Genomic DNA, 12,822 nt, shown 5'->3' with positions numbered 1-12,822 from the left:
TCAAAGTTTATGGATGCACAAAACTTAGATTTAAATAGGCTCATCTAATTTTTTTCAGGATCAATAAGAAAATAAATTTAAATCATTTACAAAATTGTTATTGTAAAACTCATATTGGGAGTAAAACTCATATTGAGCAACTCTCTTTTCAAACAGCTTGCTAGAGCAAGTTGTTATCAGCCTTTGAGATTGGTTTGTATTATTCTATGAGGCAAGTATGATAACATCGTATTTTATGAGCTGTGCAGACAACTCACTCTCAAATTGAATTAATACTGAATTTTTCTACAAAGATTGAAGAATAGTTTTTTACAAAGATTGAAGAAAAAACAGCTCCTCAGATCAAAGCGAAATAATCAAAAAAACGTAACAAAACCTCTACCATACAACATATTATCTACTGCAGGCACTCACCGAATTATTTACAGGTGTTAATACGTCAATTTCGTGCCCTTTAAGGGGCCACTTGCGCTCACTCAAGAGAGTATTTGTGAAAATGGGTCCATCACCGGCAAGCAAACAAAATGCTAAATTGAATGCAGCCACTGCTAATGGAAATAGCAGCAAGGTTGTCCAGTTTGATGATTACTATACACTGATGACAGTAATGTTTGAGAGACTCATCAATCAAATGAAGAATGATCAACAACAGCTGATTGAGGTCATCACCAGCCAATTTGACAATCAAATTCGTGACCTTCAAACGGAAAACAGCGAGCTAAAGTCAAAATTAGCTGTTCTTGAGCACAGAGTAGTAACAACCCAGATCAACACGCTGAACAATGCCAATGCCAAACACACTATGACAGCACCTGTTCTTGCTGCAAATTATATGCCAACTACCAGACAAGAGCAGGGAAACAACACTGAGCACAGATCTGAGCACATTAAACCTACATATGCATCTACACTTCAAACTAACAAAAGGCCATTCACTAGACTAGTAAAAGGCACTGGTGAGGGAAAGTGGAATCTAAAGTCTGCTCCTGCTAGAGAATTTTCTGTAAAGGTCTTTCTTACATGACTTTCGCCAGATGTTGAACCACGTAATGTCATACAACACATAAAGGAAACCTTCAATATAGAAACTCAGGTTGAAAAAGTCACGACTCGTTATCCAAGCTATAGCAGTTTTATGATTACTACTACGTTGAATAATTCTAAAACTTTACTAGATGAAAACAATGCTGAAAAATGGCCAACAAATGCTGCTTTAAGACGAGCTCATCACTTTTGTGATTTGAGCACTCTGGTGCCAGCACATTGACTTTCTTAAAGTTGTGAGACAACCTAGTTGTTTCATGGCAGGAAGTCAACTCTCATTGGTAATGGGATTTGTGTCCCTTGCCTAAGCTCTGAGTTGCACTGATGAGGCTTCAATAGCCGAAACAGTACTGTCTGTAGCATGAGTATATATATATATATATATATATATATATATATATATACTCAGCTCAATCAACAACCTTATTGCCCTCTTATAGAAATTATAGTATTGTAGCCATTATCAATTTTGTTTTCAATTATCATATTATACCACATTATATTAGCTTTCATTTTTAACTATGAGGTCAACAGAACACTAATTTCTCATGACAACCTCAATAAATAATATTCACAAACAAACAATACTACATCTGCTAACAAATTTGCAATCAAAGATGACATGAAATGTGTGGTGGGAAAGAGGAAGTGAACTTTGTATTTCTAGTGACCAAGAGGTTAGGAACACAGTTCTCTTTTGGTTATTTTTTATACACACACAACGTACCAAGCACCACCCACCACTCACCACTCACCACTCACCAGACACCAATCACCACGTCCATGCACTCCACACCCTCGCATCATGCACCACTCACTACGCATCGCCCACTACGCACCACTCACTATGCACCACCCGCTACGCACCACCCACGCAGAGCAACCACAGTTTAGTAGTCTAGCAGGTATGACCTGCAAACAACAAGTTGAGGCTTAATTTTTAAAAAAGGTCATTAGTGATGTCAGGAATGACATCCTACCTCAAATTAGTCTCCTCAACCGAGTATGTCTCCACTCATTGGAGTTTCTTTGCCACTGGAGGCAGACATGTTCAGCCAAGATTGCAGAACCATTGCTTGTGTAACATTTCTCTTAAGGAAAAACACTAAGCAGACCCTGCTTGCAGGAAGCTAAGCAGGCATCATAATCGTTTTTCAAAAGAATGCTTGCTTATGTCATATTTGAGGCAAGACCACTTGACTTTGTAGTTAGCTACTACTAGTCTACTAACAACTGGTAGTAGATAGTTGAGGCAAGACCACTTGACTTTGTAGTTAGCTACTACTAGTCTACTAACAACTGGTAGTAGATAGTTGAGTAATAAAAAATATAATAATAAAAAGAATAAAAAAGTTATTGAAGTTACTACAGCTATTGAATTAGGAAGTCAAGTTAGGATTTTCATTTTGAAATAGCAAAAGGGGTGTGTTTGAACAGACCTTAGACTGGATTTGGCTATTTGCAGGCATCGTTACGGTTAGCATAATGCCAAATCTTCAAAAAACGTTCTCAGAACAGTTTACTCACGGTTAAGGAGCATTTACTGTATTAAAAATTATCAGAAAGCAAAAATGTATCATCTCTCTATTATAGTCTGCAACTCTGATATCAGCAAAGTGTGCCTAGTAAAACGTGAATTGCAGCAACTATGTTATTGTAGAATTTTTGTTTAAAGTTAAGCCGATGAACTCTAAATATTTTAAAACAAATATTCTTTGAAATAGTGTCTGAAATTGAAATGCAGTCAGCGAGATCAGATTTTAGAGAACATAGTTAAATCAAATAATATTTCCAACAAATAAAGTAAACAAAATAAAATTATCATAAAATCATGTTTAGCAAAATTGTTATTCATTTCTTTTGGTCTGTCCTACTGTGCAGGTAAACCAGTTTTCAGGTGCTTCAAGCCAGCTTTGCTTTTATTGCCAGAAATCCAAACATCATTGACCACAGACAGAGAGGGAAGTCTTCTCATTCGTACTACATCTACTCTTGCTCTATTGTAAGAACTCAGGTTGATAGCTCTATAAAATGTCAAACAGATTATGAGTTCATTTGGCAGCATATTAAAGCTATTGGTGTCCATCAAAAGAATTGTAGTAGACATGAAACCAATCAGCAGCCCTCTTATTAGAATGATTATATATGATTGCTATATTTTAAAAACAATAATTGTCTGTGTAGTGGCAGCCAGCTGGATACTAGCATTAACTGTTTCAGTTGAAAGCTTGCTAGTTGGGGGTATGCACGATCACCCTAGCAATTGCATAATAGCCATCTCGACTAATAAGATCAAATCAGCACGACCAGGGCTGTCCCAGCCGTTAAGTACAAAGAAGTGAGTTTGGTACAGAAGAAGAGTTGGTTGCAGATGAGGAGACTCGGCCTACCAATGGGAGCAAACAATAGAATTGAATGAGTGATAAAATAATGGGTGGAGCCTAATGATATCGCATGCATATAAAATGAGTAGAAAAGAAGAGGAAGGCAGCGATAGCAGCAGTCTCTCTGCATGTTACTTACTGTATGTACCAATTGTTCCCGTGTACTCAAATATGTATTGGTAAAGTATATATTTTCCTGCTATGCTGGAACTTGGCTTTTTTGTACTTAACAAGTGGGACGGCTAGGGCCGTTCTAGCGTGTCCTATTAGCTGAGCCAGTTATTAAGCAATTGGTCGGCTAATCTTGCATGCTACTAATTAGATATCTTTTAGCTAGAACTCTTGGTGCTAGTACTCGGCTAGCTGCCAAAGCAGGTTCAATAACTGCAGGAGAAAAAAGGTTAGTCTCAGGAGGCTGAAAAGAAGCCACTCTGATGCTGGAGGTGTGAAGACCAGGGGCAAGTCTGCCGAGACTGTTCCAGTGTAAAGCTTCAGAACCGAGGAAGTGGCTGGAGGTTGCGACAGTAGGGCAAACTACTGGTTGCATTGAGTCGTTTTCTTGGTAAAAGGACTTACACCGGTGCCTTGTCGGAAGCCCATCATAATGGCTGGCGTCATTACAAAGGGCTTCCAGCCATAGGGATGTTCTGCCAGGGAAACCTTTAGCTCAAAAGAGCCAGGCGAGTAATAGAGAGCTGAGACAGAAAAAAGTCTGACCTTGTGACACTGACCAAAATGGCGGTGAAGGAGACTACAGAGCTGTAGCTTTTTGGAATTACTGTGAGGCTCTGGAAGAACTAGAAACCGAGTCTCTGGACAACATTGCGGAGATGGAGACATGCTCAAGATTGATTCACACTAGGCTGTGTTGCCAGGATTGTGTTCAGAGACTAGCTTAAAAGATCCAGACTGGTGCAACTTCAGAAGCTCTTCTTAACGACCGGTTTGACTTGTCTTACGCTTCTCCTTTATCTGGATCTGGCACCCCATAAACTGTTTCTATGAGTTTTGTTTTTTTTCAAGCTAGCTTCAGAATTAAGTCTGAGAGCAACTGTTTGACATGCAGTTGGAAGCCTGTCTTGAAGGTGGCAGAGCTGATTTGCTATACGTCCAGCGGTGAGACTTGAAAGACATTTCAAAAAACCACCCCGGCAAAGTTGGAAAGGGCTGGGCCCTTAAAAATAGCTTTCAAAACAAGGATAGTGCCAAACAGATCAGGGTGCAAGCGCTGGGCCGGCCCCACTAAACCAGCTACTTCCTCTCCGGGAAGTTGAAAGTGCAGCTTGTTCAGTTTCTGATCAATACCGGGTACACTTCAAGTTTGCTGAGCAAGCAAGTGATTGACAATCTTTTTCAGAATGTGAGGGACTTGTTGGAAGAGAAGGACACCCGCAATCTCATGACAAATGATACCTAGCTGAATACATTCTATGGAATCGTACAACTGCCCATATGGCTCCAGGATATAAAGATCGAGGAGGTCTTTGTAGTGAGTCATATCAGCGAGGGTGTCATTTTTAAGATACCCATAGGGGCATTCTAAAGATGGCGCCCTTGCTTGCCTGCATTAATGGCTCACCAGTAGAATACCATGAAGTTTGAAAAGCCCATAGTCTTTGCGGGCACTCAACTTCCACTTTGCACAATCAGTTTCTGCCTTAACTGGTCATAAGCCACTGCTGCTTAGTGAGGTACAGGTACTATGAGACATGGTAGTACCAGCAAAAAGCAAGAAGAAGGAGGCTCAGGACGAGTTAAGGGTCAAATTGGAATTAGTAAAACCTAGGGCTGAAGGCCCTGAGGTTGACAAAGAACTTGACACCCAGCTAAAAGAGCTCTAAAGGTAGCTGTAGGAAGGGAAGTGGGATGTTTCGGGAGAGTCAGCTTAGCCCGCAGGTTTTTTCCAGCCTGAACCTCAAGCCCTCACTCTGGTAAATTTTATTTTAATAAGATTCCGAATGGTACAACTCACAAGTTAGATCATTGCATTGTTACTAATGGTAATGGGCATGCATAAATTATGTGTTTCAACATTTACGCTGTAAAACTGTAAAATGAAATGTTGTCTTTTTACGAATTGAAATGGCAAAAATTTTAGTAGATTTCTTATGCATTTTTACTATACAGTATTCTTACCTGAAAAAAGTTTTGTTTACGTGTTCTAATATGTATTTCTACCTTCTGAAGTTTTAATTTTGAGACCTTGAATGCGCTAAGGCAAATATGAAATAATATTATACGGGAGCTTGGACTATTTTTCTGTTGCAAGCAAAAGGTTTAACTGGTCTATTTGAAAGTATCCAGGTTTTAGAAATATCGGGTGTTGCCAACCCCATGAATGATACCAACCATTATGATACTTGTGTAATGAAAGGGACCGATAAGATTATCACTGCTTAACACGAGCATATAATATACAGTAGTATATAACAGTGGCAACAACTATTTTTTAAATTTGACTCCGGTAGAATGTAGAAGTCACAATTTTTATCAGAAATACTAAAATAATGTTACCTATAGTGACAGTAGTTTATTGGCTGCCTCTTTTCACTTTACCTATTAGTTTCATTAAATGAACTTGTTGCACTAATTCTTCCAGCCAGAGCTATGTTGTCTTTTGCAATCATCTCTTTTTCTCTTGCTCTCTCTTTTTTCTGAGGATGTACCCTGTGTCCAAAAAAATACACCGAAGATAAAAATTCTGTACACTGATAATTTTCAATAAAAGCACTATATCGCGACAATGGCAGAAGTGACTATTGCATGATCTATGAGTCTTAAGATCAGTTGCTATCAACTCTGCATGATTACATCTAATCTAGTCATTATCTCAATAACTAACTGATATCATTTTGTCATCATACGATCATAAATACTATATTGAATAATTTATATATATATCAAAGTTTTTGCGATTATGTGTGTCCAGCTATAGCTATTAAAATTCAGAAATGAAATATATGTTTCATGCTGGATTTAATCTCAGAATTTTCCATTTGCCAGGCAGATATTTTGCCAATTAAGCTATGTGAGATTGACGGATTCATTGTGCAATATATGTTGCTATGTAGATGAAAATACGCCTACCGCGCTGCGTTACGCAAGTCATTAAAACATGCTCTCATGGTTCTTATTAGTAAGTTTACTAATAAGTTTACTAACTAGCTCACTAAAATTGGCCATTGACAATGTACCAGGCTAATGGCAAGTGGCAGGCAACTACATTACATGTCACTGTTTATAATCTGATTTTTAATATGCGTGCAACGCTAGGTATTCCACTAGTAATACCTTCAATAAAGTATCAATCGTAAATTATACAAATACAAGAGAGCTTGTTCTATAAACAATCTTATCGATAATCATAATTTTGTTCAAAACTTGAGTTCTTGAAAACATCAAAACAGTGATTAATTTATTAACCTAATATTCCAAATGCAAATAAATGTAAATGTAAATTATGTTAATAAAATATGATTTACGCTGTAAACATTCATAGTTGTAATCATTATTTAAATATTCCTAAGGGTTTTTACTCTTAGCTAAAACCTTCTTTTTCCTATAAAATTTGTCCAAGTTTCCAATCTTATGCTTAAAACATTGTTTTACTTGACAAAAGATTCAATTTAATATTTGCTCTATTATGATCTAAGGAATGTAATACAAAGCCTGATAAGAAATCATTAGAAGCCCACCTTGTTGGGCATTTTATGAGGTTCCAGTTCCAGCTATCCACGCCGGGTTTGAAATGCAGTGACTGACGAGTAACGCTTATGATGTTTCTTGCCATTTTTTCATTTTCTTCTTTTAACTCTTTTTCTCTATTAAAATAATAGTGAGGAGTTGTCTTCTTGTTGAGAAACTCAAAGATCAGCATTAATCATGCCTTGTTCATTTATTAATCAATAAAATTTGTTTAGCTAATAGAGGCTTTTTCAGCTTATTGAATTCTCTACACTTTTCAAAGTTCACAATTAATTGCTTTTGATGATTGGTTTGAGTTTTTACCAGTTGCAAATCTGATGTCATGTAAGGAGTGCAGAAGATGCTCTTGCATACGTGTAGTTTAGGTTTGATCTGTCAACACTCTATAAGGTTGAGTCTAGATTAAGCAAACAACTTACAGGAGTTACTTACTAATACTTAGTCTATTTTTACTCACTTTAGGTTACTAGTTCTAGTTATTAACTCCACTCTTAATTACTCTAAGTTACTAGTTCCAGTTACTTACTCTACTCTTACTTACTCTATGTTGCTAGTTCCAGTTACTTACTCCACTTTTACTTACTCTAAGTTACTAGTTCCAGTTACTTACTCTACTCTTACTTACTCTATGTTGCTAGTTCCAGTTACTTACTCCACTTTTACTTACTCTAAGTTACTAGTTCCAGTTACTTACTCCACTCTTACTTACTCTAATTTACTAGTTATTGTTACTTACTCCACTCTTACTTACTCTAAGTTGCTAGTTCCAGTTACTTACTCCACTCTTACTTACTCTAAGTTACTAGTTCTAGTTACTTACTATGACCTAACGTGCCCATGCTGTCATTGCGGGACATCTTGGTTGACAGTCAAAGGCGCCACCTTTGATTGTCACCCATGGGTTTGACATGTTTGACAGTCATTTGCTTGCCATTTAAAATTTTATTATAAATGGCAAATAATCACATGTTGTGAGACAGCAAAGTCATGTTTCGGTAAGACAAAACTAAAAGCAGTACTTATTGACTGTTGTCTTTAACTACATGTATAGTGACTGAATTTATTGCAACTCTTTGATAGGAGGTTCCGATTATTATAAAACATGAGCTAAACACTTATATGTGAACACCAAGTACATGAAGTAAAACTGTTATCATTATCCAGCTGACACATTTCAACTTTTGGTAATTAGAAATCTGTTTGTTCTATACTTGCATTAGTCTTCATGGATCATATACATTGTTAATAGAGGCAAACATTTTTGTGTGCAAAGGTCACAACCTTTTGCAGTCAATATAATAACCATAAATTTTGCATGTAATTGTGAGGCAGTTGTGTACCTTTGTTCCATTGCTTGAATTTTCTTGTAATTAATATAGCAGTGAAGTTTGAGGTTGGGTGGTGAACAGTCAACTTTAGCTTTGACGTTCAGAAGTCTAGAAACATGCCTAAAATGCAGCACAGTTCATAATTTTTATGTCTTCCTTCTGTTGACATTCTCTTTACATCACAAGTAATCTATTATCACTAAAGTTATAAGGAGTATAATATCTTGGATTGACTCAACGTTTTATCTCGGCGGTGCAAAGCTGAATAACTATACTGACTCAGCCAAGACTGACAGACGCAGACAACAAACTCATCACAGAGTTAGGAGAAATTAATAAAGCTATCCAAAATTGAACTAACTTTTACTAAATCTCTCGTTGATTTCATGGATAATTTAATTAATGACATTTAATGTGATGCAATAAATTACAAACTAAATATAGATACACTATCTTGCCAATAAAAGAGCTTTATACACTTGGGCAAATTTGTGTATACTGCCAGTTTAAGATATCTTTTACAGTTAGGCATACATTTAAAGGAGCTAAAACTAAATTTCAATAAATTTTGAATCATTTTAACCTCTCACAGAACAGATGAAAGTTTAATTCATTGCACTCTCTAAACTCATAGATCATGACAATGTCAGTCATATGATAATATGGCTTGATTTTTTAGTTACTAAATGTAACTAGAATCACCAAAACATGCGGGTGTTTTATTTTATCAAAAATAAATCTTGTTCCTATACTTAACACAACATCTATTTGGTAGTTAAAACTGTGGTTCTAGAGGTGAACATACGTGTGTATAAAATATTTATGGAGTCAGATAAAAGTGTTCTCACCTCTCCAATTCATTTTTCTCCCAGCTATTTGAAGTCAGCTTGCTATTAGACCAAGGAAGTACTCTATCACTACCACTTCTTTTGCTGTTGCTTGAGCTTTTAGATGTAGATATCTGAGAGTAAAGGACACTTTCTCGCTCTCTATTTCTGTAACCTTTGACCTGGTGATGTTCACTTTTTGCGCTGTTCTTAGCTGTAGAGTTGAGGTAAGACTGCATGAACTGTAACAGATACACTGTTTAATTATTATACAAACTAAACTTGTCAGAGTTCAACTGAACAAGGAAACTAAACTAGTTTAATAGGCTTTCATGCATCACTTTTAACAAATTTACCAGTTGAATCATTTAAAGAACTTTTACACATAGAAGATAGTTGAAGATAGTTTACATACAGAAAGGTATGAAAGGTTGCCTCTAGATAGGCTTATAGAAGTGACATCATTGAAAGGTGCTTTCACCGAACTAGGTCCACCAGATCCTGTCCCATATTTATGCTTTGCCTTGGTTGCTTTTTCCCTCGATACCGAGAATGACTCCAAACTTTGTCTAAATAGTTTACAGCAAATATTCTAGCATACCAAATATACAGCCAAAGGAAATATTTATAAACATTATCACAAAAAATTGAGGAGTTGTAGTCATTAGCACTTGATTGCTCAACATACCAAAATGTTCAGCCCTCTTTTTAAAGCATGTTATATTTGAAAGTTTTGTAATTATGATTGCAGATTTAAAAAGGCTAAAATAAAAACTTATCTCAAGTATGTAAATCTTTACAAAAGATTAAAATGCTTTTACTGAACAGCGTAATTAGGTCGTAGGAGTAGTGTACAGAAATATATGCAATGTGTATTCATCAGTAGATCACAAAACTGTTGATAGGAAGTTCTAGTGAAGACCAAAGAGAAAGACTATGCAAGGCTTTCCTAGGACTTCTGACACTGACTCTGGCACTGACACTGAAACTCACACTCACACTGATACTGACACTGACACTGACACTGACACTGACACTGACACTGACACTGACACTGACACTGACACTTCACTGACACAGACACTCACACTGACACTCACACTAGCACTTACATCAAACATGGCTTGCCCAAATATCTGCAACGATCAACCCAAGTAAGTTACGGAAAATGTTGCTATTGAGAAGAATACGATCTTGAGGTAAGTGCTCAAATTCACAGGTCTCTAGTAGGTCAGAGCTTGATTAGAAACTAGTATTCACTTGGGTTACCTATGTAGGATGAGGAAACAATTTTATATATATATATATATATATATATATATATATATATATATATATATATGTTACTTCTGTTGACTTACCTAGTGGCAACCTTGACAATTTTAACCCAAACTACTCCAACACTTTTCATAATCAATAACTGCCCTTCCCACTTCCTCCAACTTGATTTTGAAATAATAAAAAGGATGACAGAGCTTGTTTAGTTCTGTCAATCTATGAATCTCTCTCTGAACAGCTGTTATTGTTACCTTTATATGTAAGGCTCAAACACTATGTTTGCTGACTTACTCATTTACTTTAAGTTCTACTTACACAGTAAGTATATTACTTCTGCCTTCCAGAAGTATTAAAAGTTAGTAGTACATTCTGAATTATTTAATAATATTACACTTGATCACCTTGAGTTAATGCTGTACTGATGACTTGCCATTCTTTCTTACACTGCCTTTATTCTGTGCTGCTTGCTGCCTCTGTTTAGATTTAAATAGTGAAGAATTCTTAACGTCCATTGTTGAAGTTTTTTGATTGTTTCAAAGATTTTACTGAGTGGCACTAAATGGAGTTAAAACTATTGCTATACTAGCTATCTGCTATTATTGATATGCATGTGTATATATTGAACTCTATAGTAGTGAATATCATTTGGTAGGAATGTTTTATAGGTACAGGCCTAACAAAAACCAAGGTCTAAATGAGCATATCTTTAACTCAAATTTACCAAGAAAAGGGACTTGAAGTAATGAATTTTTTGGAACTTTTACCATGGGAAGACTTCTTTCAGTACTCAGATGAATTTTTTTATTAAATGTATATACACAATTTAAAAAGTGTGTACGTTTTTGAACCAATAATATAATACAAAATACAAAAGGGTATAACATGCATTAAAAGTAGTAACCAACAAAAGGTGAAATAGAAAAGTTAAATTTGAGAGAAAAGCTGGCTCGAGTGTCAACCATACGAGTTCTAGCATTAGAAATACAGAGAAAGTTTGAAAGACGTAATTTATACATAAATATTCATACAATTTGAATTACAGCACACATCAGTTTTAGTGTTGTTTATAATAGTTAGACTGACAAATACAACAAAACAAAATAATAAGTAAAATAACAATATCATAGCAAAATATACTCAAACAATTTTGATATTTGCCCAAAAAGAAGAAAAATTTCATCTTTAAAGAATATAATAAATATTGACTTAAATAATGTTTAGAATATACTTTGATATTTGCGGTCAAGTGTCATTAGCTGGTGTAATAAAATATCAGAACATCGAAAAACATTTTGAAATATTGTTATAAATTAAAACTTCAATAAATTACATAAATATTATGAGGTCACTGATGAATAACTGCTGTGTTATATGCAAACAATTGTGTGCAACCAAAAAGATAACCGCTGACTTCTAGTTAACCAGCTGACCCTAGCAGCATATTGATGATTTCAACAGTTACACTTCTATTAGGAAGCCACTGAGAGATGGTAGATGTTGTTTGACATCAGATACCAATAATACACTTGTAGTAGCTCATAGTTGTGTGTAGGCTACACACTGCTTTAGTTGCTGTCACTGTAATATAATGATAGTCTATTGATAGCAGTCTAACATTGGGAATATAAGTGTGTCATGTACATGTATATTTCCGTAAATCTGTCTTAAATTACTGATAGCTGTAAGTTTTGAGGTGATTCATTTTATGTTTTTACAAGGAATGCTTGGGGGTGTACCACTGAACTGATTCCTGGTAGTACCCCTAATTAGGAAGTCTTAAATGATGCAGACAATTTTTTAATATTTAATCTAACTGCATGAATCACAACAATATTCTTATTATACGGATTGTGAGGTGACATACCTCCTCGTATTCTCTATTACAATAAATATAAATCATATTTTTACCATTTCTTTTTCATTTATTTACAAATAAAAACTTCCTCGAGAACAAAAAAATTTCCTTCTATTTTAGAAAGGGGTTTCCCTCATTAGTTTGCTCACTTAGAGACACATCAAGTGTCAACATATAAAGGAAAATTATGAAGATTTAACTGTTAAATTAAAACTAAATTTCATGATACCGTGCATGGATGAGGTAACAGGTAAAGGGCTAGCAGTGGTTCCTGGTAAAGTTGCAAGTTTGTTTCCAACTTGTTTTCTTTTAGAATGTCTCAGCAGGCAATATAATTAGTGTTTAGAAACTAATGCTTTTGACATCTGGCCATGGTGGTCAACCTCTAAACACACTTGTTA

Source organism: Watersipora subatra, chromosome 8 (genome assembly GCF_963576615.1).
Source record: "Watersipora subatra chromosome 8, tzWatSuba1.1, whole genome shotgun sequence".
NCBI classification, from domain to species: Eukaryota; Metazoa; Bryozoa; class Gymnolaemata; order Cheilostomatida; family Watersiporidae; genus Watersipora; species Watersipora subatra.
The sequence above is the reverse complement of the archived record's forward strand: the minus strand, read 5'-3'. Positions refer to the sequence as shown.